We start from the raw sequence: 12,999 nt of genomic DNA, 5'->3' as shown, positions 1-12,999 counted from the left end.
GAGGATTCCCAGATTGTTAAATGGAGCACAATATAGGGAATGCGCATTCCGATTCATTCATAGAGCTTACATGACTCAAGCACAGCTGGCGAGGCTCGGGGGGACCCAATCGGCGCTTTGTAGGAGGTGTGGGGGAGCAGAAAATACCTTTTATCATGGATTTTGGAGTTGTAGGAAACTTAAAGCATTCTGGGGGAAAATTGCCCAGTATTTGACTACAATTATGGGACAACGGGTAGCATGCACACCAGAGCAGTTGCTGTTGAACCTCCCAGGATCAGGTAGAGGAATGATATCAAGGGGCAATATACGATTTGGTAAACTGACACTGCTGGCGAAGAAATGCATTCTGCTATACTGGACTACAGAAACAGGACCTGAATTTTGGCACTGGCGGAATCTGATCCACCAACTGGTGATGTGGGAGGCAAAAGAAGCCAGAAGTGGCCCCAAAAAACGTATTAAATTTCTGAAGATCTGTGGCGGATACATGGATTCTTTGACACCTAGGAGTAGGAACTTAATACTTAAGGTGCTGTAGCTAAGGTAAAGGTCTGGAGGGTACTGGCAAGAGTGAGACTGGGGGAGGGAGGAGGGGAGGCGGGGGGGGGGGGGGAAGATGATTCACTGAAGAAATGTAAATTCTTTGTTGATAAGAGGTAGCCACACGGTAAAACATAGTATGTTATAAATCATAAACTCAATCTACTTAATGCTAAGGGAGAATGATAGGGACGGTTGGGGGAAAGTATACAACCAGGAATCCCTCATTAAGGTACTCAATATCTGGACCTGAAGTGAAAATTGTCAAGGCATGTTTTTGGCTATGTAGATTGGATACTGATTTTGTAAAAGAGGGCTGGGGGGGGGGGGGGGGGGGGTGGGTACTAGGGGAGGGGGGAATAAAAGAAAACGAACAAAAGCTATAAAATCTGTTTGTAATATTTTATTATTGTTCAATAAAAATGTTTAAAACTAAAAATCTTGCCTCTGCTAGCAGGGATACCCCAGCCCTTCACATTTGATACCTGAACCTTCTCTCTCTTTGGTGAAGTTGCCTCCAGTTCTGGAGGGGGACTGAGCCCAAAGTGGGGACCAAGGCTCCCCATAGCCACGCCATACCTATTGACCTGGTGGGTTATTGCAGCATCAGTGAGAGACCGCCGAGATGGAGGAACACTGAGATCCCATGAGGAAACAGTAGCAAAAACAAAGGAGTGGGAAATAGACCAAGCTAATCAGAGACAAATCAGCAGATTTCAGTCGACTGTAGACAATTTATTGCAGCACACATTGCATGTAACTGGCACCTTGCCCGTGTCTATCTTTTTATTTCAACAAGCATTTTATGGGTTTTTAATTTAATCTTTGCACTTCTACACGACCTTATAGAATCGCAATAACAAGTCTTATGCACGGAAGTTGCAGTTTTTCCAGCAATTACACACATAGGGCATTTGTGACCGTTGAGGCCTAATTACAGTATTATTCTGTGCTAGTAAATCTCACTGTTTGGGATGGGCCACTCTTGGCATCTCTGCTGCTAATCTTGGATCAACCATGGAGAATTTCTAGTTCTGCTCATCTATCTCATGTATACCTCAGGGCAAATGGACGATGTGACTTACATACATATCCTTCCTTCACTTAATCGCAAACAAGCATCACTGTGTCCTTTTCTCAAAGAAAGGCATAATCAGGTGTATGATACTGAAATCTGCACAAGGTTTGTTACCTGGACAGTTCCCAAGATCTCATAGATGAGAGTACGAGGTGAGCTGTCAGCTGAAATCCTGGCCAGAGAGGGAGGGATACTCACACTATGTATGTGACTCTGAGTACAGAGTTCTCTACCTATACTCCTTTGCGCATTGTAGCCATGAAGGTCGCAGTTGCCTTCCTGGTGGTGGCTCTGAGCTGCTGCTATCATGGTAAGTAACCTTTAAATGATTACAGAAAGCTCCATATTTACTAAACTCTGAAGATTCACAGCTCCTTCACTCCTCTGAAGATCAAGTCAGAACCTTCTCAGCTTCACATTTTATTCCGTGTATTAAAGTCGGCACAGAGATAGATAACCTTTCCAAATCTAAATTACATCCGCAATTTACCACAACACGTGTAAAAGTGTGTTACACATTATCAAAGCTGATTCTGGAAGCCTATTATCTAAATGGAGGTCTCTATCCAGCTTATTTTCGAAAGTGATCGCCGGCCATCTTCCGAAACAAATCGGGAGATGGCCGGCGATCTCCTGAACCCGGCCAAATCGATATAATCGAAAGCCGATTTTGGCCAGCACCAAATGCTTTCCGTCACGGAGCCTGCGAAACATCAAGGGCACATGTCGGTAGGGTAGTGAAGGCAGGAAGGGGGCGGGACGGGGGCCTGCTCACGAGATGGCTGGCTTCGCCCGATAATGAAAAAAAAAAAGCCAGGCTTGACGAGCATTTCGTAGGCTTTACTTGGTCCCTTTTTTTCACAACCAAGCATCAAAAAGGAGCCCCAACTGACCAGATGACCACCGGAAGGAATCGGGGACCACCTCCCCTTACTCCCCCAGTGGTCACCAACCCCCTCCCACCCAAAACAAAAATTAAAACACATTTTTTTCTGGCCTCTATACCAGCCTCAAATGTCATACCCAGCTCCCTGATAGCAGTATGCAAGTCCCTGGAGCAGTTTTTAGTGGGTGCAGTGCACTTCAGACAGGTGGACCCAGGTCCATCCCCCCCTACCTGTTAGACTTGTGGTGATAAATGGGAGCCCTCCAAAACCCACTGTACCCACATGTAAATGCCCCTCTTCACCCCTTAGGGCTATGGTAATGGTGTATAGTTGTGGGGAGTGGGTTTTGGGGGGGGGGGGGGATTTGAGGGGCTAAACAATGAAGGGAAGGGACCTATGCACCTGGGAGCTACAGTGGGGGAAATAAGTATTTGATCCCTTGCTGATTTTGTAAGTTTGCCCACTGACAAAGACATGAGCAGCCCATAATTGAAGGGTAGGTTATTGGTAACAGTGAGAGATAGCACATCACAAATTAAATCCGGAAAATCACATTGTGGAAAGTATATGAATTTATTTGCATTCTGCAGAGGGAAATAAGTATTTGATCCCTCTGGCAAACAAGACCTAATACTTGGTGGCAAAACCCTTGTTGGCAAGCACAGCGGTCAGACGTCTTCTGTAGTTGATGATGAGGTTTGCACACATGTCAGGAGGAATTTTGGTCCACTCCTCTTTGCAGATCATCTCTAAATCATTAAGAGTTCTGGGCTGTCGCTTGGCAACTCGCAGCTTCAGCTCCCTCCATAAGTTTTCAATGGGATTAAGGTCTGGTGACTGGCTAGGCCACTCCATGACCCTAATGTGCTTCTTCCTGAGCCACTCCTTTGTTGCCTTGGCTGTATGTTTTGGGTCATTGTCGTGCTGGAAGACCCAGCCACGACCCATTTTTAAGGCCCTGGCGGAGGGAAGGAGGTTGTCACTCAGAATTGTACGGTACATGGCCCCATCCATTCTCCCATTGATGCGGTGAAGTAGTCCTGTGCCCTTAGCAGAGAAACACCCCCAAAACATAACTTTTCCACCTCCATGCTTGACAGTGGGGACGGTGTTCTTTGGGTCATAGGCAGCATTTCTCTTCCTCCAAACACGGCGAGTTGAGTTCATGCCAAAGAGCTCAATTTTTGTCTCATCTGACCACAGCACCTTCTCCCAATCACTCTCGGCATCATCCAGGTGTTCACTGGCAAACTTCAGCCGGGCCGTCACATGTGCCTTCCGGAGCAGGGGGACCTTGCGGGCACTGCAGGATTGCAATCCGTTATGTCGTAATGTGTTACCAATGGTTTTCGTGGTGACAGTGGTCCCAGCTGCCTTGAGATCATTGACAAGTTCCCCCCTTGTAGTTGTAGGCTGATTTCTAACCTTCCTCATGATCAAGGATACCCCACGAGGTGAGATTTTGCGTGGAGCCCCAGATCTTTGTCGATTGACAGTCATTTTGTACTTCTTCCATTTTCTTACTATGGCACCAACAGTTGTCTCCTTCTCGCCCAGCGTCTTACTGATGGTTTTGTAGCCCATTCCAGCCTTGTGCAGGTGTATGATCTTGTCCCTGACATCCTTAGACAGCTCCTTGCTCTTGGCCATTTTGTAGAGGTTAGAGTCTGACTGATTCACTGAGTCTGTGGACAGGTGTCTTTCATACAGGTGACCATTGCCGACAGCTGTCTGTCATGCAGGTAACGAGTTGATTTGGAGCATCTACCTGGTCTGTAGGGGCCAGATCTCTTACTGGTTGGTGGGGGATCAAATACTTATTTCCCTCTGCAGAATGCAAATAAATTCATATACTTTCCACAATGTGATTTTCCGGATTTAATTTGTGATGTGCTATCTCTCACTGTTACCAATAACCTACCCTTCAATTATGGGCTGCTCATGTCTTTGTCAGTGGGCAAACTTACAAAATCAGCAAGGGATCAAATACTTATTTCCCCCACTGTATTTTTATTTTTTAATTTTTAGAAGTGCCCTCCAGGGTGCCCGGTTGGTGTCCTGGCATGTGAGGAGCGCCAGTGCACTACAAATGCTGGCTCCTCCCACGACCAAATGCCTTGGATTTGGCTGGGTTGAGATCGCCGGCATTATTTTCCATTATGGCCGAAAACTGATGCCGGCCATCTCAAACCCGGCGATCTCTGACATTTGGCTGGTCCCAACCGTATTAGTGAAAAAAATGATGGCCGGCCATCTTTTTCGAAAATATGGTTGGCTCCGCACACTTACGGTGCCGGCCCCGGAGATGGCCAGCGCTGTTCGCTTATGCCCCTCCACGTTACCTTTACAAAATAGGCTTAAAATATGCACCTTTTGGGCTTTTTCCATAGATCCCTGTTACAAGATCAGACCCCAAGAGGGTAACAGTATAACAGGGCACTGGGTGCATCTTTTATATCTGTCTTATAAAGATAACATATATAGCTACATGCATACAAAAAATTACCCTAAAAGAAAGGAGAGACACATTTATACCTGCTCCAAAGGACATGCAACTGGGTGCAGGTATTTGCAAGTAAGAAAATGTACATTTTATCAAACGTAGTGTAAAAAACAACTAGTGACCATCTAAACACAGAGGTGATCCAAAAACCACTTAAACCCCTTATAATTAAACACAATATCAACTTTCATCTGCAAACAAAAAATGTTATCATAAACTTTAAAGCAAATACACAGAATGTTAAAGGGGTCTTATTTCAGAACTAGAGGCCAAATGAAACCTGAATTCTCATTTTTGAGCAAATCCAAACCAGCAGCCAAACTTTCCTGATTGGTTTCGGCCGAAAATGAAAACGGCACCTCCACCGCCTGCAGAGACTTGGTCCGAACAGGCCAGGCCGGCCACCCGCCCCTCTTAGCCCTCCCCTGCTGGAAGAAAGCGAGTGCTGCTGAGCCACACCCTCCCCCACCACTTGAAGGCCCTGCCCTGATGGTCTAGTGGTCTCTTTGGGGCAAGAACTATAACAGTCACTGCTGCCCATGCTGGTTCCTCCATAAAAATGGCTGCCCAGAGTTCCTGCCTGAGACTGTCACCAGGACAGTTAAAGGTAGGCCTGCGGTGGGCCTTTCAGTAGTTGTGGTGGGGTGGGGCTGGATCAATGGGTCCCGCTCGTCTGTGGGAGGACAGGGTGTTGGGACCTGGTCTCTGCAGGGTGGAGTAGGTAGTGGCGGAGGCAACCCACTTGCATTTTCGACCTAAACTCCAGCTTGGATTTCAGGCCGGTTTCGGTGCCAAAAGCAAAACTGAAATTCAGTCAACCTCTATTCAAGACGCTTTTGATAACAAAAGTGTCAAAAGCGTTGTTTCATATTTTACCCCCTTAAATCAGTTATTCTTGAAAAAAAATCAACAAAAAGAAAATATAATACAAATAAAGTCTTTCCAATGTAAATCGTGCACTTATCTGAGCTCAGTCAGCTGATCCCGATTCTAGCATTTCAGTATAAAAAATGCTTTTGTCAAGGGACAAGCCCAGCTTCCTGCAGAATTATTCATTCAACAGCACTGAATATCAGCGCTCCTCAAATAACTCCCGGCTCCGTCTCTAACCAGACAGTGCCACGTAGTCTCTGGTGATATTCCAGCAACACTCTCCAGTTCAGTGCCTCCGAATATCAGCGCTGGACCCAGTCTGTGTGATTTTACAGGGTCGGAGCCCTCCTCATGCTGAATATCGACCCCTATGTCTTTTGAACTGGCTTTCAGTATATGTTCTGAATATGTTTGGTTTGTGTGTCTAAATCATTTATTTCTTTCTGTAAGCCACTTGGAAGGTAGACAGGCGGCATATAAATGTTTTTTTTAAGTATTTAAATATTAATCCATTAATTGACGGTTTATTTTACCTCTTTATCATCTAGTTACCAATGCACAACCTGTCCGTGGAGAGGATAGAGCTGGAGCTACTCAAGATTCTCCTTCATTGGTTGTAGATGTAAGTGAATAGGGGAGCAGAGGAGGAGTTTAATGTTTGGAGCAGTGGTCTGGGAACCAGAAAGTCCAGGTTCAAATCCCATGGCAGCTCCTAATCCAGACACCTGGGATGTACCCAAGTGGTTTGTAAAAAAAATGTTTTGCTAACATAGGGTTAATCATTCTTACTATTTCTAAATTAAATGTAGATTCTTAGGCCTCTCTGAACTGTAGATTCTGTGACCTTGTGTTGTGGGGTGAGATAAATAATACCTAGGGCAACAGGTACCCACAGATTACTTATACCAAGATTCCCTGATGCATAAGTCTGCCTAACAGACTCACTAGCTCTGTCTAGGGTGAGATACAGGAATCTTGCTTCTGGCACCTCTCCAGGTGTTTTGGTGTGTAGAGTGAAAAAGAAAGACACAGCTGATAGATATATATATTAGCTTTATTATGGATAAGAAAATAGAAATACTCTGCGCTAGCTTATGCAATAAAAATATCCCTTACTGATATGAGCACTACCAAAATATATTGTCTAAACTACACTCTGATTATCCTGAGACTAAGTACGGTAATGATTAGAACAGTACAAATGATAACCTAATAATCCTTATGAAACTTATCACATCTTATGCAAAATACACATTAGCTGCTTTCCCTGACCAAGAGCTGACATAAACCAGTCGTACTTAGATAAAACCACTGCCTAACCCCAGACCAGGAAATATATCACTGTGATCTTACCACGCTGTCGTGATGACGGCTTCAGATAAGACCGTAGCAGAATCTCCCCAGACGCTATTTTAGCTGTCTGTGTCTTATGTAGTGCAGGTCTTTATTAGCAACGAAGTAGGTCCCCGTCTCTCCTTTGGTTATCAGAGCCAATATCTCTGCCACAGGTATTTGCACCAGGATGCAGGTCACGAGGTTGGTATCATACAAAGTCTCTGGCTCCCCTGAGCCTTGCTGGATTTCTCAGGTCCTCTTACCAGTTGCCCCTCTTCCAAGGGTCTCCGACTCACTTCTTACTTCTGTTCCCGCTTTCCCCGTCCCTCTCGGTCAGGTGACGGTAGGAACCAATCGTGATCTTGTCCAGCTCAGTACATGGCAAGAAGAGTTCTTTGTTTTGTGACCTTGGAGAATGGTAACTTCTGGAGCCATGTCTGCCTCCCTACTCCGTTCTCAGGGTGATAGAAGGGGGTGTTTAGAACACAGACTGTCCTTGGCTTTAGCAAGCCTGTCAGTGATTTTCCACAAGTTGAAGCTGGATCTTGCTGACACAGAGATGTTGCAGCAGCCATCTTATTATACCAAGATGTCATAGGCTTGTATAGGCCAAGACCAGCTTAGGCTAGATCACAGGGAAATACCCCTACAGTGTACATGAGTTATAGAATGGGATGTGCCTAGATAACTTGTTTTAGAACAAGGTTAGGGAAAGGTTAGGACAGCTGTTGTACTGGGTGATTCGATCATTAGGCATATAGATAGCTGGGTGGCTGGTGGACGTGAGGATCGCCTGGTGACTTGCCTGCCTGGTGCGAAGGTGGCGGACCTCACGCGTCACCTAGATAGGATTTTAGATAGTGCTGGGGAGGAGACGGCTGTCTTGGTACATGTGGGTACTAATGACATAGGAAAATGTGGGAGAGAGGTTCTGGAAGCAAAATTTAGGCTCTTAGGTAGAAAGCTGAAATCCAGATCCTCCAGGGTAGCATTTTCTGAAATGCTACCTGTGCCACGCGCAGGGCCCAAGAGACAGGCAGAGCTCCAGAGTCTCAATGCGTGGATGAGACGATGGTGCAGGGAGGAGGACTTTAGATTTGTTAGGAACTGGGCAACATTCTGGGGAAGGGGGAGCCTATTCCGAAAGGATGGGCTCCATCTTAACCAGAGTGGGACCAGGCTGCTGGCATCGGCGTTTAAGAAGGAGATAGAGCAGCTTTTAAACTAGAAATGGGGGGAAGGCCGACAGTCGCTCAAAAGAGCATGGTTCGGGATAAGGTATCTTTCAAAGATATCACCATAACAGGGAAGATAGAGTATCCTGATAGTGAGGTTGCAAAAGAGATTGTAGTAGATCGGGTATCTTTAAATAACAATAAAAATCAGACAAAAGATTGCCAATTAATACTGTCAAGTACTAAGCATGATGTACTTAGGAACAACAAACATAGTTTGAAATGTCTATATGCGAATGCCAGGAGCCTAAGAAATAAGATGGGGGAGTTGGAATATATTGCACTAAATGAAAATTAGATATAATAGGCATCTCTGAGACCTGGTGGAAGGAGGATAACCAGTGGGACACTGTCATACCGGGGTACAAATTATATCGTAGTGATAGGGTGAATCGGATTGGTGGAGGGGTAGCATTGTATATTAACGAGAGCCTTGAATCAAATAGATTGAAAATTCTGCAGGAAACAAAACACTCCTTGGAATCACTGTGGATTGAAATTCCATGTGCAAAGGGGAAAAGGATAGTGATAGGAGTGTACTACCGTCCGCCTGGCCAGGACGAACAGACGGATGCGGAAATGTTAAAGGAAATCAGGGACGCAAACAAACTGGGCAACACAATAATAATGGGGGATTTCAATTACTCGCATATAGACTGGGTTAATGTAACATCTGTACACGCAAGGGACATAAGATTTCTTGATGAAATCAAGGACAGCTTCATGGAACAGCTAGTTCAGGAGCCGACAAGAGAAGGAAAAATACTAGACTTAGTCCTTAGTGGTGCTCATGATCTAGTGCAGGGGGGGTAACGATACGAGGGCCGCTTGATAACAGTGATCATAATATGATCGGTTTTGATATTGGCATTGAAGGAAGTGAAACTAGGAAATCAAGTACGCTAGCGTTTAACTATAGAAAAGGTGATTACGACAAAATGAGAAAAATGGTGAAAAAAAAGACTGAAAGGAGCAGCTCGCAGAGTAAAAAACTTGCATCAGGTGTGGATGCTGTTTAAAAACACCATCCTGGAGGTTCAGGACAAATATATTCCACGTATTAGAAAAAAGGGAAAAAAGACTAAACGTCAGCCGCGTGGCTAAACAGTAAGATAAAGGAAATCATTAGAGCCAAAAAACAATCCTTCAGAAAGTGGAGAAGAGAACCAACTGAAAGTAACAGGATAGATCATAAGGAATGCCAAGCCAAATGCAAAGCGGAGATAAGGAGGGCAAAAAAGGACTTTGAGAAGAAATTAGCGTTGGAAGCAAAAATACATAGTAAAAAATTTTTTAGATACATTAAAAGCAGGAAACCGGCCAAAGAGTCGGTTGGGCCGCTGGACGAAAATGGTGTTAAAGGGGCGATCAAGGAGGACAAAGCCGTAGCGGAGAAATTAAATGAATTCTTTGCTTCGGTCTTCACCAAGGAGGAATTGGGGGGGACACCGGTGCCAGAAAGAATATTTGAAGCGGGGGAGTCGGAGAAACTAAACAAATTCTCTGTAACCTTGGAGGATGTAATGGGTCAGTTCAGCAAGCTGAAGAGTAGTAAATCACCGGGGACCTGATGGTATTCATCCCAGAGTATTAATAGAACTAAAAAATGAACTTGCGGAGCTACTGTTAGAAATATGCAATCTGTCCCTAAAATCGAGTGTAGTACCGGAAGACTGGAGGGTAGCCAATGTTACTCCGATTTTTAAGAAGGGTTCCAGAGGAGATCCGGGAAATTATAGACCGGTGAGTCTGACGTCGGTGCCGGGCAAGATGGTGGAGGCTATTATTAAGAATAAAATTGCAGAGCATATACAAAAACATGGACTGATTAGACAAGTCAGCACGGATTTAGTGAAGGGAAGTCTTGCCTCACCAATCTAATGCATTTTTTTGAGGGGGTAAGCAAACATGTGGACAATGGGGAGCCGGTTGATATTGTATATCTGGATTTTCAGAAGGCGTTTGACAAAGTGCCGCACGAAAGACTCCTGAAGAAATTGCAGAGTCATGGAATCGGAGGTAGGGTATTATTATGGATTAAGAACTGGTTGAAAGATAGGAAGCAGAGAGTAGGATTGCGTGGCCAGTATTCTCAGTGGAGGAGGGTAGTTAGTGGGGTCCCGCAGGGGTCTGTGCTGGGTCCGTTGCTTTTTAATGTATTTATAAATGACCTAGAGATGGGAATAACTAGTGAGGTAATTAAATTCGCCGATGACACAAAATTATTCAGGGTCGTCAAGTCGCAGGAGGAATGTGAACGATTACAGGAGGACCTTGCGAGACTGGGAGAATGGGCGTGCAAGTGGCAGATGAAGTTCAATGTTGACAAGTGCAAAGTGATGCATGTGGGTAAGAGGAACCCGAATTATAGCTACGTCTTGCAAGGTTCCGCGTTAGGAGTTACGGATCAAGAAAGGGATCTGGGTGTCGTCGTCGATGATACGCTGAAACCTTCTGCTCAGTGTGCTGCTGCGGCTAGGAAAGCGAATAGAATGTTGGGTGTTATTAGGAAGGGTATGGAGTCCAGGTGTGCGGATGTTATAATGCCGTTGTATCGCTCCATGGTGCGACCGCACCTGGAGTATTGTGTTCAGTACTGGTCTCCGTATCTCAAAAAAGATATAGTAGAATTGGAAAAGGTACAGCGAAGGGCGACGAAAATGATAGTGGGGATGGGACGACTTTCCTATGAAGAGAGGCTGAGAAGGCTAGGGCTTTTCAGCTTGGAGAAGAGACGGCTGAGGGGAGATATGATAGAAGTGTATAAAATAATGAGTGGAATGGATCGGGTGGATGTGAAGCGACTGTTCACGCTATCCAAAAATACTAGGACTAGAGGGCATGAGTTGAAGCTACAGTGTGGTAAATTTAAAACGAATCGGAGAAAATTTTTCTTCACCCAACGTGTAATTAGACTCTGGAATTTGTTGCCGGAGAACGTGGTACGGGCGGTTAGCTTGACGGAGTTTAAAAAGGGGTTAGATAGATTCCTAAAGGACAAGTCCATAGACCGCTATTAAATGGACTTGGAAAAATTCCGCATTTTTAGGTATAACTTGTCTGGAATGTTTTTACGTTTGGGGAGCGTGCCAGGTGCCCTTGACCTGGATTGGCCACTGTCGGTGACAGGATGCTGGGCTAGATGGACCTTTGGTCTTTCCCAGTATGGCACTACTTATGTACTAACCAGACAAGCTGACTCCCAGTAGTCTGGAAATGTAACATGTTAGAAAATATGAAAGTGTTGATAGACACACAGGCAACAAGCTTTCATTGTATTCCTGCACATAGAAAATGTATAAGAGACACAGGGAGGGTTTTTAGAGTCAGACAATCTTTGAACTATGGTTGGATATTGTCTCTTGCTTGCTTGCAAGCAATCAATAAACCTGTTTGTGATTATACCTGCTTGATCCTTTGGGTATTCGTGAATATAATTGGTTAAATTCTTTAACAGTTTGGGGGCTCTGGCCGGGGAACCAATATCTCTTTCCTTGTGTCAGGTTCGGAGCTGTGTGCACTTGGATTTTGAATAAATCCTTTTAAAATCAAAGTCCCCGGGCTAAAGATTGCCTGTCAATAGGGGCCAGATCTTCTGACACTTCGAAGAGTGATGGTTTTTTGTGCTTATCACGAATCTCATGGGACCAACTTAGGTACTGTGATGTCTTGTTTGTCTTTGAATTAGTGTGTCTTTTAAATTGGTAACTGAAATTTGGAGCGAGGACTCCTGTCCTATAGTTTAAGGGAAGTCCACGGTCAGGGACCCGCTCGCTGAGGAGCGCGGACTCCCTTTGTCTGAGACTGCTAGAGAAGTCCACGGTCTGGGACCCACTCGATGAGGAGTGCGGGCTCTTGTTATTGCTATCTCAGACTGCTATAGAGTGAGCGGGTCCCAGACCACGGACTTCTTTTTCAAAGGCCTTAGTGTGCACAATAAAAGAGTGACATAACCATGGGAAATTTGTGTTGTAAGATAGGGTGTTGTTCGTGTCTTTGTTGTTGTTTTACAAGACCCTCGAGGCAAGGGATTCTCTGTGGAGATCCTAAGTTTATGCATAAACGTAATCCAGATACTGTGTGTATTTAAAGAAATGGAAAAAGAAGTTTGGATTTGATGGGAAATTAACTGTTGCATCATGTTACTACTACTACTACTTGACATGTCTAAAGCGCTACTAGGGTTACGCAGCGCTGTACAATTTAACATAGAAGGACAGTCCCTGCTCCAGTGGCGTAGCCAGACTGCCAATTTGGATGGGCCTGAACCCAAAGTGGGTGGGCACAAAATTTTCTCTCTACCCCCCTCCCCCAACAAAATTTAGTCACGCTAATCAGATGCATTTGTCACACAGGGTAAAGTGCTGCTTTTCAGTGCATCAGATTTCAGAACATTTATTTAATAGCCTAACACCCTTTTCAATGAGCTTTCAGAGGCCAAAACCTCCTGCCTCAGGTCAGTATAATGCTGTTACGGTATCCTCGCCTGACCTAAGGAAGGAAGTATTGGTCTCTGAAACTTCATTAACACAGTACCATATTACT

General features: G+C 44.9%; 1 long non-coding RNA gene across 1 annotated transcript; it reads left to right on the top strand.

Moving 5' to 3' along the window:
* The first annotated feature begins 1,872 nt into the window (after positions 1-1,872).
* On the top strand, positions 1,873-6,506 carry LOC115459698. The gene is made up of 2 exons (XR_003940323.1): positions 1,873-1,931; positions 6,433-6,506. It is a non-coding gene; the product is annotated as an uncharacterized LOC115459698 (long non-coding RNA).
* Positions 6,507-12,999: the final 6,493 nt, after the last annotated feature.

Source organism: Microcaecilia unicolor, unplaced genomic scaffold (assembly GCF_901765095.1).
Source record: "Microcaecilia unicolor unplaced genomic scaffold, aMicUni1.1, whole genome shotgun sequence".
Lineage (NCBI taxonomy): Eukaryota > Metazoa > Chordata > Amphibia > Gymnophiona > Siphonopidae > Microcaecilia > Microcaecilia unicolor.
Note: the sequence above shows the minus strand (reverse complement) of the source record. Positions and strands in the feature narration are given on the sequence as shown.